We start from the raw sequence: 7,500 nt of genomic DNA on the forward strand, positions 1-7,500 counted from the left end.
TCAGAGTAAAGGCAGAAAAAAAGCATGAAGTTTGTTGCACACATAAAAACTCTCTCTCTCTCTCTCTCTCTCTCTCTCACACATCACACACACACACACACAGAGACACACTTGCATATATACATATTCATGAATGTACTTATGCAAAATGATGCCGAGTTATATCTTAATAAAGCAGACACATTCAAACTTCGCATCGAATGAAGACGAAATCTTGATCCGACAAAACGATGATTAGTGGTGTTTACAAACTATTCCCCGCATCACTTCCACACCAACACAACAAACCATAAATCATTTCACAATGAGATTACGTTTCGCCCTGAGTAGATTGGCATTCTACAAGGGCATGATAAATAAATAAGAAAATATGGGTTGATACCGAAAGTACAGGTAGTTTTTGGCCTCGCGTCGGGACCCGGCCCGTATCGAGATATCTCCAAGACAACGCAGCACACATAAATATTCAGCCGAGACCCATAATATTTGCATATCACGATTATCAGCTGTAAAGCTAATTACTGCAACGCGAAAGCAATGTTGTGAATCTCGGCGGTGACTCTAGTAGAACCTTAGCATCGACACGATAAGTACGAGTAAGTTACGACAGCACTTGCGGCGGGTGATGTCTCGAGGAGAGAGAGAGAGAGAGAGAGAGAGAGAGAGAGAGAGAGAGAGAGAGAGAGAGAGAGAGAGAGAGAGAGAGAGAGAGAGAGAGAGAGAGAGAGAGAGAGAATGATTTGTTAGTAAATATATTGAACGACAAAAAAGTAATGAAAATTGAAAACGGTTAATCTTACGGTTTAGTTGATGTAATGGAAATATTTATAAACAACGGTCAGAAAATATAATTGAAATTTCCGCATCAATTGCCGCAAAAATAATAATAATAATAAAATAAAAAAGAAAAAAAATGAAAAAACAAAATTCCAGCCTTCATATCTAATTAAAAACAATTTCCTTCTTGAATTTACACAAGCAAAGCCAGAAAGTCAAATATCAATAATTCCTTGCATTTATACACCAAAGATATAAACGTTGCATTCGTTAACATGGCGGGAAGCAATTGCCGCTATCAGATGGAGGCGACCCTCGCAATAAAGCTGTAGGTGTGCTTAGATGATAACAGATAAATCCCCATGAAAATGTCGACAACATGTAATTTCCCCCATAAGTGCCAACTTTTACTTTTTTCCTAAGAAGGTTATCCGCTCCCTAAGTTGATAAAGACAGGCTCTGCAGCATAGCGTAGGCAGTAATTATTCTTTGCAGCTGTCACCGACGACCTCATTTATCACAACTTGGCCAAAGACGTTGATGAGCTTTTAGCAGGTCATATGAATAAAAGCCGTCAATAACGTATTAATCCTGGCTCACCTCATTCCATAAACATTTCACCCATCGAAGAAGATGGTTTCAATTTACGCGAATCGTTCTCTCCTCGCCATCTTGTTTGTCCTACGAGATGCGCCAGCCTTCCCTTTGGGAAGAGGTCAGCCATGTTCGTTTGGTTATCAACATCAGCTATTTTCCCAACACGAAACAAATTAGGCATCGGGAGCGGTTTGGAGTAAAGCCAAAATACATCTTAAAAAAAAAATCTCAAGTAAGAAAAAGGCCGAGTTAAAAAAAAGAAAAAAAGACGTTCGATAAAAGACGCGACTTCATGAAGTGAAGCAAAACGAATTTCACAAGACCGGACTCATAACAGCGAAGGTCCTCCAGTTAATCAGTTGCCCGGCCGGCGATTACATTCGTGGGATGACGTTTGTTGAGAAAGCGCCCCACTAAATTCCGGAATAAGTGGGGCCTATAAAATACAATATATACGAGGCGGCTTGGCCAAGGATCTCAAAAAGAGCCGGGGCCTAATGGAGGAGGAGGAGGAGGCTCAGCGCATGCGCACTGCATGGCCTGCGAATTGCGGCTCGTATACAATATACCTCCGGTACTTTGCGTCTAATAAGTTCCTGTCTTTGTAACCTGCTCATAATGAAGAGAATAACGAAAAAAAAAAAAAAAAAAATACATTGAAAAGAAATGGAAGGGGGTCAGAAGACAAGAACGCGGTGTGAACCTTTGAAATGGTCGGGTTACTGTGGAGATTGAACTGAAAAGAAAAAAAAAAAAATCAGTAAAACAGGTAATAAACTTATAGTTTCCAATTATCAGATGCTGGGTGCATGCGGCATATTATCATATTGGTAGCAATAACGACAGAGGCTCAATGGGAGTTGCAATAACATTGTGAGGTTTATCGCTTTTTAAGCGCACTAAGTATTTGATCCGAAGGATAATGCCTTGAAATAGTGATGATAAACACAAGCTCATTTTCCCCTACAGGGGGTTGTTAATGCCGGCAGTTATAGCATCTCACCTGGTTAAAGTTAAGTATATCTTAGTCTAACCAGACCACTGAGCTGATTAACAGCTCTCCTAGGGCTAGCCCGAAGGATTAGATATTTTTACGTGGCTAGGAACCAATTGGTCACCTAGCAACGGGACCTATACAGCTTATTGTGGGATCCTAACCACATTATATCGAGAAAATAATTTCTAATCACCAGAAACAAATTCCTGTGATTCCACGTTGGCAGAGCGGGGAAATTCAACTCGGGACTACCGAACCGGTAGGCGGGCACGTAAACCTTTCGTCCAACGAGGAAGTGTCTTACCTAGTGAACAGTAAACATCACAAAAGGGTGTTTTGCAGCGTCCGTTCTGCCCCTGTTCGCATCCACGTTGAAACCTTTTACTTTGCCTCCTTTCCCACTTTCTTTCTTCATTATTACTGTCCTGCAACTGTAGCAATTACTTCTTAGTGCAACTGTAAGATTTTCCCCCCAGTTCCCTCTTTAGAGTTTCCTCGTTGGAAGAGTGGGTTTCGTGCTCACCTACCGATTCGGTAGTTCGAGTTCGATTTCCCGCTCTGCCAGCGTGGAATCAAGAGGAATTTATTTCTGGCGATTAGAAATAAATTTCTCGAAATAATGTGTTTCGGATCCCACAATAAGTTGTAAGTCCCGTTGCTAGGTAACCAATTGGTTTATAGCCACGTAAATATGCCTAATCCTTCGGACCAGCCCTAAGCTGTTAATCAGCTCAGTGGTCTGGTTAAACTCGATTACCTTCACTTTCCTGATCTCTTTAGCTTGCTGTCCAACCACTCTAGCTCCCTCATTTTATTGTTTTACACCCTGAGCTGTCGAAAGTGCCTCGGCGCTCGGTTTTATAGCCTAAGTTTCATAAACCGTTATCATCATATTCTTATTTTATATCAGGTATATGTACTAGAGATAAGATACCTCATCAACTTCGTTCTTTGTCATGATGTTTAATAATGTGCGAAACACATGCTTAATGGGACCTGCAGCAACTACCATATTTTTTTAAATTATTTATTTTGCTTATTAGAAAAAAAGGATTACTTATTATGACATTTATGCAAGATGAAAGAAACAAAAGGATGAGGAAGAATATGTTTAGAACTTTATGGTGATATCAAAGTTTTCTGTTGGCTAACAAAGGGGGACAAGGCTTTTAAAATTTAAACAGCAAAACCTTAAAAGAACAACAATTAAGATTAAACTGAAAACTTAATGTATTACCGCTCACCCGCAGAAGGTGCAATCGGTTTAGCTAAGTGGGCGCCAATGATGAATGCAGCACTCGACTGACGTTTGTTGGGTTCCAGCAGTAAATGGGCATCACCACTTGACAGGTTTAAGGTAAAGGGTATGAGAGCTACCAGATCCCTCAGGACTTGCTTAGAAACCGGAATGCTTTACTACCCTAGCACAACTCTAATGGAAAACGATAATATATACATATATATATATATATATATATATATATATATATATATATATTTTATTTATTACAAACACACTATATAAATGTATATTACAAACACAAACTATATATATATATATATATATATATAGAAAAAGTAAGATAATGAGATCATATGGAAAAATGAGAGTAAAAATAAGATGTTTTCGGGAGATCGGGAGAGAATGAACAAGGAGGTTACGTCTGGTGAATTTAATACAAATGTAAACAACATAGAGGGAGAAGGCGATGACATTAGGTAAGGAGTTTATACAACGAATGAGAACTGAGAGAGTCGAACGAAGAGTGGCACACGGAAATTTGTTTGGAAAGTTGCTTAATTACTAAAAAAAAAAGGTTTCCAAAGTGTTTGCTTTATTCATTAACTTTATTAATACGTGTGATTCTGAGATGTGACACTGATACGAAGGTGGAGAGAATAAAATGCAAAGAAAAAATAGATGAAATATAAGACAGGATTAATGACAAAGAGATAGAAAAATTACACGAGGAGATTGTAAAATTCCATAACGGGGTTCCTAAGGATAGTGGCAGGTGGGAAGTGCATATAGAAACGCATGAGTAAGAATTATAACACATGAGGTGCCATGAACTGTAGTTAATCTAAATTCCTTATTAAAGATGCAATTGCATGAAAAATAATTTTATGTTCATCTTTACAGAAAGATGGGAAGGATTGCCAATATCAAAGCGAAAGTAAAACAGAAGGAAGCTTAGCCAAATGTTATGGAGGATAAGACATTGTTCTGAAGGTAAGTAAACATAAACATAGAAGCCAACGGACAAATGGGTTTCAGGGTAAAAGATGCAAATGGAAAGATGTTATTTGATATGAATGCATTCCAGGGCTCATGGGGTGAATATTTCAAAGGCTCTTCAAATATAGTAGATAGAAGAATAACAGCTGCTTAATGCAAAAGTGGAAAGAGATAGTTTACGTATGAGAGTACTTGTGGAAAGGACTGTTGAAGATGTGCGGAGAACAATAAAATTAAAAAATTAAAGTATTTCGGTTTTGATGGGATTACAAGTAAGAGGTCGAGGTACAGTAGTGACAGTGAGATCAAGTGGCTATATACAAGGTCTGTCATTGAAAAGATTCACAAGGGCATAAACATTACTTGGTTTATCCGTGAATGATTGAGAAACTGATTGACTGGAGATTATCTGGTCTCATAACTAGCTACCAGGGTCATAGACTCTGAATATCAGTGAACTTGCATGACACTCTTCAACAAGGAAGTAATGCAGATAGCGAAAAGATTGTGGGAATAAACAAGGAAGAGGTTGCGCAGGTGAAGCGTTTGTTATACAAGTCATGTCAGAAGCTCTCTGTATGGATCCTGTCAGAAGTTTAGAAGTAAAAGAAAAGAGCCCTATGGAGCATCCATGGATCTTGAACAGCTTGTAACATAGGCAATATAGTGTTTAATGTTTTAAGATGCAAGGTGTAGAAGATTAGCTAAGGAGAGCGATGAAGATTTTTTTTTATGAAATATGCTATGTAGATAGCAGAGTGACTGGTTTGGTGTAGAAGTAGATGTGAGCCAGCCGTGTGTTATATTTCTATGATAATTCAATATCGTTATCGATGGGATGATAAGAAACAGTAGAGAAAGAACAAAAGATGTAGGACCAGAATTGTAAGATAAGAAAAATACCACGAATAGAGTGCTGAATGGTTAATGTTTGCAGAAGATACAATACTGAGTGGGGCTACTGCATAATGCAATCAATTAGTTTGAAAGTGCGTGCAAGAGGAGAAACTTACAGAGTAAATGTAAGCCTTTGTAAAATTATGAGAAAAACCAAGAAGATAGAACCATGAACGTTATTATGGATGGCAGGTGATTTGCATTGCTATCTGAGAATCAGGCCAATAGATGCCAGTAGAATGAAAGCAGTGGCAAGGCACAGAAAAGATGAAGCAAGGAAGAGAGCAGGGTGTATGCAAAAGATTGGGAGATTTGCATGTCTAACGCAACAGAAGTGGGAATATATGAGGGGATCATCGAACCAATGCTGAATGTGCATGTTAAATGTGAATGAAATAAAAACTAATGAAGTTAGCGATGAATATTTTGGGTAAAATGTGTACCGTAACAAGAACAGATAAGATGAGAAACGTGGATATATGAGGAAAAAATTTCTTCATTAGATTTTTTCATGACTTGACGGTTTTGTGCTACATCGTATATTCAGCCTTTTTTTTTTTTGATTGGCCTCTTTGAAATTAGAGATGCCTTTTAAAGCTACAAACGTAGTTCATCTGTCATTCTCTCTCTCCCTCTCGCTCACACTTTTGATGCAAGGTTAATTGAAAAGGAGGAACAGCCTTAACAAGCCAAGCCATACTAGAAGCAAAACATTTTGCTAAAAAAAAAGTAGCCACAAAAGAACTTCAACTACAGACTTTTACACAATATCAATTAATACCGAAACAGGAAAATAATATCAAACAAAACTATTCCATCTGCTTTATAAACTTACTTTCTTCGATTTACTAAACTTACGACAAAGGACAACCTTAAATAAATCCGGCAGAAGAAAAAAGTTAGGAACAAGGAGTTGGTGTTTGAATTTACTCATATGCAAATACAAGCATATCCACAAGTAAACATTACACAGTTTACATACAGATATATATATATATATATATATATATATATATATATACACACACACACACACACACACATATATATATATTATATATATATATACGTATATATGTATGTAATATCGTTTCCCAACAGAAGCTACATAAGTGATGAGGACTGTATCAATGGGCAATGCTATACACCCATCTATGCTTTATTACATCCACAAGCTGTCTACAAAATAAAGTCCCAGTACCAGTACAAGTATTTATTGCTCAGAAATCATATAACATAGAGTAATGCAGTTTTCTGTAGAATGTTCTACATTTCCTCACGTTACATTCAGAGCACTTCATTCTACAAAAAAAAAAAAAAAAAAAAAAAAAAAAAAAACTGCATTACTCTGTTATATGGTTTCTGAGCGATAAATACTTGTAATGGTACTGAGACTTTATGGACACCCTGTATATGTGGCACCGGTTGGATAAAATAAAATGCAACGAAAAACCTAAACAGAGAAAAATAAATCCTACCAAGAACGAACTTCCACTCCCTCGCCAGCAGCAATCAGCCCTTAACATCCCACCCCATCCCCCCACCTCCACCTCCACCTGTGATTAGTTTCCTAGGAGTTCATCATTTGACTCCGGCTATCAAACCTCCTAATTGCGACGTGGGAGAGGAAATAATTGATAAGAGGCGGGCCATTGGGAACCCCCATTAACATCGCTCGCCACCCCAAATGACATTTCAAACCCCAGTCTGGCTGGTGAATTATTGGTTACGGGGTGGGGCGGGGTTCTCTTTGTACGAGGGCCTCCAGTGGAGCCAGTGCCATTCATTATTCACGAGCGAGAGGAAAGGAGGAAGTTGGAGGCGGTGGCGGTGAAGGAGGAGGAGGAGGAGAGAAAAAAAAAAAAAAAAAAAAGGAGGGAACGCCAGGCGCCTCTCTTCGATCCAGGGAGCGGCCGGCCATTTTAACACGTGCTCCCTCATGGGCGGATTCAGATCCCCATCCCTGGGGGCCATTTGCGGGGGACTGTTTATA

The 7,500-nt window shown here is 38.5% G+C and overlaps 1 protein-coding gene and 1 long non-coding RNA gene across 3 annotated transcripts in view; one reads left to right on the forward strand and one right to left on the reverse strand.

Annotated features, from left to right (window-relative positions):
* Positions 1 to 7,500, reverse strand: part of LOC135206183 (homeobox protein OTX-like) — a 492,545-nt gene that overhangs the window by 315,361 nt on the left and 169,684 nt on the right. The gene's annotated exons all lie outside the window — the stretch shown is intronic.
* LOC135206187 (uncharacterized) overlaps positions 1 to 7,500 on the forward strand; it is a 55,660-nt gene that overhangs the window by 18,770 nt on the left and 29,390 nt on the right. Inside the window, exon 2 of the long non-coding RNA XR_010312694.1 lies at positions 4,515 to 4,604. This is a non-coding gene — a long non-coding RNA (uncharacterized LOC135206187). The remainder of the gene's footprint in view (positions 1 to 4,514; positions 4,605 to 7,500) is intronic.

This window comes from Macrobrachium nipponense, chromosome 29, assembly GCF_015104395.2.
Source record: "Macrobrachium nipponense isolate FS-2020 chromosome 29, ASM1510439v2, whole genome shotgun sequence".
Taxonomy (NCBI): domain Eukaryota; kingdom Metazoa; phylum Arthropoda; class Malacostraca; order Decapoda; family Palaemonidae; genus Macrobrachium; species Macrobrachium nipponense.